Source organism: Crocuta crocuta, unplaced genomic scaffold, assembly GCF_008692635.1.
Source record: "Crocuta crocuta isolate KB4526 unplaced genomic scaffold, BGI_CrCroc_1.0 scaffold223, whole genome shotgun sequence".
NCBI lineage: Eukaryota > Metazoa > Chordata > Mammalia > Carnivora > Hyaenidae > Crocuta > Crocuta crocuta.
The window spans coordinates 5749595-5757818 of NW_027529426.1; positions in this window are offsets into that span (position 1 = coordinate 5749595).

Here is an 8224-nt window from a genome sequence, read left to right on the forward strand (position 1 = left end):
TCATCTGTCTAAAAAAAGCAAATTCTTTTATAAGGAAATGAAAACACCTACTAGATGATTATAAGCTAATTTGTGAGTTTCCAGGTGTCATTTAATCTTCATAGTTGTATCAGTAATGTCACTGCATAAAAATCAGGGACATCTCACCTAATGCGGAAGCACCTGCTCCAAGGGTTCGTGCTAACACTGAGGAAAGAGTCTGCTGGTGAACTTGACTGAGTCACCTGAACAACTTGCTTAACCTCTCTGAGCCACCCCTTTAAGTTAGATCATGTAAATCACTTCGAGTGCCTGGCACAAGGGAGGCGCTCAGGAAATGTTAGCTATTCCTGCTCACTGACAAAGAGATTTTAACTACCATCATCACGACATGGGGTCTTGCCCTTCCACTCATCTTAGGGCACGCATCATGTCATCTGTATTTTATTTGGCCTCCGCATTCACAGACTGGGTTTTTGAGTGCCTACTGTTGGCAGATAATGGGCCCAGAGGAGTCAAAGATGCCTGACCCACAGTCCTTGCATTGATGGGAAGGAAAACAAGGTGATGTCATCAGCTGAAAGTAACAGGAGGGAGAGCCAATCAGTGGGGTTGGCTGTGAGGCACAGTGAATGCAGTTTCCGATGGGTTAAGTTTAAAGGGGCTTGGGGATCTGCAAGCTGTCCAGCAGGCACCTGTTACCAGGGAATCTGTCGCTGTGTGGGGAGGGGAGGGCTGGAGACAGGGCATTCGGTGCCATGTGCACCATCTGAGCCATGAGCAGTGCACACACTTCGATGCTGCCAGAGGCCAGCCAGGGATCTAGAAGGCAGTGATGAGGAAGGAGCCTAGGGCCACACCAATGCTTGGGACGGGAGGTGGCAACAGGGATGCTGGGAATTTCCTAGGGACCCGGCTAACATGACATGAGGCTATCTAGGTTTTTAAAAATTATTGTTAATTTTTATTAAAAGAACACAGCCAAAAATGTAGCTTTCTCTTGAGTTACCTACAAATCTTCTGTTCTATTTACAGTTCTCTAAATCCTGTCAATCCTTTTAAGAATGGCTTTTCAACTTGGTAATGAAAGGAAAGGACAGTTTAAATGTCTTACTTACAAATGTAATCTATTTGATTTTTAAAAAGTGTCCCAGTGGGGCACCTGGTGGCTCAGTTGGTTAAGTGTCCAACTTCAGCTCAGGTCATGACCTCACAGTTTGTGAGTTCGAGCCCCAAGTCAGGTTCTGTGCTGACAGCTCAGAGCCTGGAGCCTGCTTTGGAGTCTGTGTCTCCCTCTCTCTCTCCGCCCTTCCCCCACTTGCACCCTTGCTTTCAAAAACAAATAAACATTAAATTTTTTTTAAATAAATAAAAAGTGTCTCAGTGACCAATAAACAAACCCTTTTGTGGCACTTAGCTCATTGTATAAAACCAGTAAACTCGTAAATAACGTAAATCTTCAGTTGCCTTAACCATTTTGATCTAGTAGAGAACAAAGCAAAACTATCTGAAAAGTTTCACCTTAAAAAGATCCAAAGTCTAAATCAATCAGCTAATGACATAGTTTACAGTGGAATCGCAAGACTTAACATGTTAATTAATGAATCATCCTACCTGCTGTGAATACTGCATGTATTCAAAATATTGAATACAAACTCTTCCACAAACTTACCTAAAAATATAAATACTTGGGAGTTTTATTTAGTTCATTATATCTATGCTTGATTCTAAACCTTCCCAGGGTGAACACACTATCTCATAAGAAAATAATTTGCTTTAACATGGAATCTATACCTTACAAAGGGCTCAGTCTTCTCCACTCTGTCTCCAAGATTCAAATTACAAGTTATGTAACTTTTTTTTTTTTTGCAATCTTGTTTTATTTTATTTTTTTAGTAAGCATTAAAAAGAATTGAAGCCAAAAACACATGCAGAGAAATGCACAAATTGTACGTATATAGCTCAATGAATTTTCACTGTCGTGTAATCAACTGCCACCTGGATCAAGAAACAGACTATTACCTGCATCCCCAAACCTCTTTTATGCTTTCTTAGTCACAAGTTACGTAACTCTTAAGCCTCTGATTCTTCTAACTCCCACACAATCTGCCATTGACCCGAACCGATGAATCTGGTCACCATTTGACAGGACTCTGAAATCTTTGTACACCCTTCCCCGCTGACACAGCCATAGCTCCCAGGTATGCATAGGACCTGTGACTGGATCCTGCATCATCAAATCCCAGGGTAACACTTGATAGTAGATGGCAGGCAAGCAGGGATGGGTCATGGTAATAGATGAGAAACCAGGAGTGAGAAATATAGTAGTATGAGGGAAGGCAAAGGAAGGAGAGGATTTCAAAAGGACGGCATCACCAATGTCAGTTTAAAATGCTGCAGGGACGTTTACCAGGTAAGGGGATGAAATACGACTGTTAGTCTTAATGGTCATAAATCTGAAATTTAAATTTTATCAGTGAAACTTTCATTTCCCAATGTGGGTAGAAAATAAGTAACTATAAGAGTGAACTAGGAAGTAACAAACTGGGAAAGGCAGCAATGAGTCAAGGATTCTTTAAGACTTTTAAATTTCACTTAATATTTTAATAAGGGAAACTCAGGGAGGTTCAGGGGGGTCCAAAAGGAGAGGAATGAGGCTCAAAGGAAGAGATGTCTGTTCTGTGTTTTATTTTAATTTAAAAAAAAAAAAGTTTGATGGGGCACCTGGGTGGCTCAGTTGGTAAAGTGTCCGACTTTGGATCAGGTCATGATCTCAACGGTTCTTGAGTTCAAGCCCCACATTGGGCTCTCTGCTGTCAGCACAGAGCTGGCTTCAGATCTCTCTCTCTCTGCTCCTCCCGACTCACTCACTCTCTCCCTCTCTCTCTCTCTCTTTCTCAAAAATAAATAAACATTAAAAAAAAAAGTTTGTTTACTGAGGAGAGAGCTGATTCCTTTTTTGGGAGGAAGGCGGGGGTGCTGAGAGCTTGAAGATTTGGGACAGAGGCAGCATTTCTACTTGGTGAAGCAGTGTCCCAGAGGATGCAGGCGAAAAGTGAGGGAGGTCATGTGAAAAGGCTGACCTTGAACAGGAAAAGGAACACCTATCCTCTGAGAATGGAGGGAATGAGGAAAGAACTGATAGGGAGGTAGATAGCTGTGTGGCCGGGGCGGGGCAGGAAGTTGGGCAGCTGGGCTGAACTGCCCGAATCTGGCCCCGTGGCCAGCCTGGCAGGGATGCAGGCAGCACACAGTTTCTGGGAATACACTGAATCCAGGCTGGGGTGGTGACCGCTTCAGACGTGGCCCAACGGAAGCCATCTGAGCTTCCGGGTAAGGGAGCCGTTCATATTAATCACGGATCAGAGAAGAAGCCCTAGAGGTTTCTGTGGCAAAGAAAATGAGACCAGAGGTTAAGACCTGCTCAAGAGTAGTTGCCAGCGTCTCTTCGGCTGGAAACTGGGTTTCTTGGCTCCCAGAATCATGCCATCCCTGTCTCAGCATGTCACTTTCTCTGAGAAACCTTCCCTGACCCCCGCCCCTCCTGTCTAAATCAGGTCCCCCCAAAGCCTGCTATATGTTCTTTTCACCCTTCCTTTGCTGCACCACAGGCTGAAATGCTAGTTATTATTTGATTGTTTCATGTTCCTCTTTCCCCGTCGATATTACAAGCCATGTGAGGACAGGCTATATCCTGGCCAGCAGGTAGCTCAATATCTAGCATGTAGTTAGTGCTCAATAAATATGATGAATGAATTTACATTCCAAGTGCACGGTGTGGGAGTATGACATTCATGAACTCCGTTTGCCCATTAAAGCTATACATTTGTAAAAAATGCACTCTGTGGGGGTGCCCAGGCAGGCTGACTTACACTTGCTCTGTAGGTCTGGCTTGTGGTAATGCTCAATACATACTGATGAGCGATTAAAAAGTTTTGCACTATTGGAATTTTAATTCCCTTAAGAAGACAAGCAAACATAGCTGCCTCCAAGCCACTCAAAAATAATTTAAAGATACTACCTGAACATTAAAAAATTTATTTAGGAATAAACAAGTTAGAAATGTCCAAACAATGTTATTCAGAATAAATATTAGAGTTCATCAGCACCTTGTTACTACTTAATTTCTAATGAGAGTACCGATTGTATAACGAAGGCAGCTTCTGGGGTAATATGGAACTAGAAAACCCAGTGTTTAATTTCTGAAGTTTCACACTTTTGGAGTGTCTCGGAGACATCTTCTTAGATCCCACCCTGATACTAAATGAATTTACCAAACGTATTGCAGAAATTCTTGCATTTGAAACATTTAAAAAGAGAAAAGTATCACCAATGAACTATCTACCACCTTTCTCAGGGAAGGAAATCTGTGAACACATGCATGAAGGTTAGTACCACACAGTAGGCAAATATTTTTCCACGTCCCACCCAAAGCAAACAAATGAAAATAGGAACTTCAAAGACAATTACAAAATATCTCCAAATTTAAAGACACAGCACCCCTTTCTAGATTAGCAATGGTGGGGGGAACTGATTTAGAAGAGTCTAAAAGTAAACTTTATATAAATGTGGGTGAGTGTATAGAGTCTAAAAAAAATCAAACAGATGGTAATTTAAAAAAATGAAAACGTTTAACATATGGAAAAAGCTGAGTTGAAATAAATTAATAAAACACTGGAAACAAGCTCGCCACATTTTTCTAATGGGAGCAGAACAGCTTCCGAAAGACAGTGGCTCATTTAGGTGATGAACTCCAGATGCCAAGTGTAGTTCACTATAGACAAAAGTACTGTGACTAGCCTCGGGGGAGAAGGAGAAAAGAATCAGGCACCAAAGGCGGGAAAGCTAAACAGCCATCAACAGACTGCTGTGTGCGGCTCCCCATTTGCCCCTGGGTAACTCCTGGTCTAAGGACAAAGTAGTTTCCTGTCCCCCTTCTAGTCAGTGACTCCTGATCCAGAGGCACCTACCTGGTTCAATGGGCCGCCACCGCGCACTGTGGACAATCTGCACTCACAGTCAGGGCAGGGGCAGCTACATTCCTGTATGGTCCAGGCAGTCCCTGAACCCCACTCTGTGAAAAGGGTCTATGCGAGCCTCAGGAAGGGAGAGCTCAGAAGCCAGCAGTGGGAAGTCACTGACGTTATCAACTCATTAAAGGAATCCTTGACTAGGGATTTCTCCTTGGGAAAGTTCAGTATATTGGGGAATTATTGCAGGGGAGAAGTGTACTCACCCCCTAAATCCAAAGTCCGTCTTCCCAGCATAATCAATTAGGCAATGTAGCCAAGCATCCCTAACTTAGTCTCACTCTGTGTGTTTGAGAGCGTGGGTGAGTGGAGACAGGGGGCTTGGAGGTGTCTTTCTACTCCCCAAATTTTAGTTCTGCTTCTTGGATCTGAAGTCTAAAGTCTATCCATTGCTTCAATGAGCGTTTTACAGAGTGCCAAGCACAGCCCCGGACACTGACTGAGTCTGAGGCCATCACTCATTGGTGGACAAAGATTTATTTACTTGACAGTCCAATAAAAGCCAAGTTATTCATAGATACCACGAGTGCTAGAGAAGACTTTGCTTGTTGTCGTAGCAAGAATTCTAGACTAAGAGTTAGCCTATGCCTGGATTCCAGTCTTGGCCCTATTAATTTAGGGTCATGTGATTTTGGCCGAGCCATTAACCTGTCTGGGCCTCAGCGGCCTCGGAGGTGAAATGGAGATATGGAATCAACCGACTGCTGAGGCCCTTTTTGGATCTACTACTCTGGAATGAATGTGGCCTGTGTGTTCAGAAGAGGGGCTAATCATTCTGGGGGAGAAGGATCAGGAGTTTTCATAATAGAAGTGGAGTAGTTTACTCTTTTTCTATTGAATCTGATTTCCCTGTTGCAGAAATCCCGGAGTACAGAAACTGTCAAAATATAGATCGCAGATGTCTCTAGTAATCTTTGCCTCACAGATAAATACTGTTAACTGTCTGGGATTTTCTTCTTCCAGATGTTTTAATTACAAGTGCAGCTTATGATCTTTCCTATTGCTAGGTTAAGTGCTAATTATCAGCATTACCGTCTGTATTAAAATGGAGCACCAAGTGTATGTTTCCTCGACACATTTTTATGAATTTAAAATTATATCCTGGACATCTTTCCACCATGTCATCTTGCATATCTCATTATTTTTATTAGTGCTGGGTGTCGCATCAGGTCTGTAAGCTGTACTTCATTGGACCGACACGTATTGACAGCATAGGAATTGTTTTTCTTTGTGATTATGAACAACACAACAAAATTCTCTAAAATCCAATTTTTGGCATTTCCTGCCTCACTTCCCATTTGCATCCATCAGCGGGTCCTGGTGCTGTCACCTAGTTTCTCAGGAAGCCGTGCCCTCCTCACCGTCTAAAATACTCCCACTTCATTCAAGTGGAAGTTTAGCAACATCTCATGTGAAAACAGCTCCTTCACTGGTCTTTTCTTTCCCCAACTCTGCCGCCAGGGAAACAAATCTTATTACTTCCAAGCTCGAAATCTTTGTAAGTTTTTTTAAATGTTTATTTATTTATTTTGAGGGACAGAGACAGAGTGAGTGAGAGTGAGAAGGGAAGGGGCAGAGAGAGACAGGCTCCACGCTGTCAATGCAGAGGTGGAGGTGGGGCTCGAACCCACGAACTGTGAGATCATGACCTGAGCTGAAGCTGGATGTTTAACTGAGCCACCCAGGCACCCCCCAAGTTCAAAACCTCTGATAGCTTCTCACTGTTCTTAAGGCCACCTACTAATGATGCTCGTACTGTCTATAATTTGCCTTAAGATACACTGGTGTTGGTCCTGGGTACAGGAGTGTGTTTTTAATCTGCACTCTGGGACATACACTAAATTAGCTGCCCCAGTCAGGAATGCACCTCACAGATCTTTAGTAAGAATGTTAGCGCAAGGTTGCTATCCAGAGGTGGTTCCTGAGGGTATGTTTGCTTCTTTAATTCCAGTCAACATGGAGGACTTTATTAATTAGCATATGGATGTTAGAAGCTATTTCCCATTAGAGGAATCACTTCCGTGTGAGATGTAGAGACTGGTGAGAAACGGTGTAGAGCCATTCGCTCTCACACCAGCATGGTAGATGGTAACCATCCAGTTCCCTGCACCCTCCCAATGGGTCCCCAGTACTTGTTTCTGAAGAATGCCTGCCTAGTGGCCAGCACAATGGAGTCTTGCTACTCAAGTTGAACTCTTCGGTTAGCTCCACCCAGCCTCTAGAAGAGTGCCACATTTGCTTCTAGTGAACTCCCCACGAGAGATAGTTGGACACACTAAAGGGAGGAAGGAGGGACTTCACCAAGCCTACACCGCAGGCACCATGACTTTCTTCATTCCTGCTCACTGACCAGTGTTGGAAGGTGGGGCAGACTTGAGCCTGAGATTTGCTTTTGGGCCACGTGTGAGGCTGTGAGGGAGATGATCTTTACCCTCACTCAACTCTAGATACTGGAGGTTTCAACATCCACCAAAAAAACCCCTTAAATAAATAGGAAAGATCACATTGGTAGAGGTCAGATTACGCATAGCACGTGGCCCATGCACAGTCTCCCTCCTGCCTGCGTCTCCTGCTATTCCTCAAGCTCAGGAAGGTTCTGGGAACACTGCCCCCTGTGGACGTGTGACACACTGTTGCCTCTGTCACCCCTGCGGCTCCCGTGCCTCCAGAAATCTCACCTTCTAGTCTCAGTTGGACATCCCTTCCTCAGGGAAGCCCTCCTGTCTCTCAGTGCAGGTCACAGCCCCCACACCACCACTGGGGGTGCCGGGGACCTTTCTCCCTGCGGTCCACACAGGAACGGAGAGCGACGTGTCTGTATGGGTATCACGCTGCCACCTTGGAGGCTGTGTCCAGGTCTGTTCTGCCCACCTCTGCATCCCCACCAGCTGGCCAGGCCTCCACAGACAACTGCTCAACAGAAGGGCATTTAAGGGGTGCCAGACTTCAGGTCATGATCTCATGGTTTGTGGGTTCGGGCCCCGCGTCGGGCTCTGTACTGACAGCTCAGAGCCTGGAGACTGCTTCAGATTCTGTGTCTTCCTCTCTCTGCCTCTCCCCCGCTCGCACTCTGTCTTTCAAAAATAAACATTAAAAAGAAAAACAAAAACAACAACCCTCCCTCCCCCCAAAACTAGAAGAGCATTTAGGTTTTAGTCCAAGGTGTTAGTGGGGGTGGGGGGAAGCTTTTCATGGCACTAGGTTTACTAACTAGA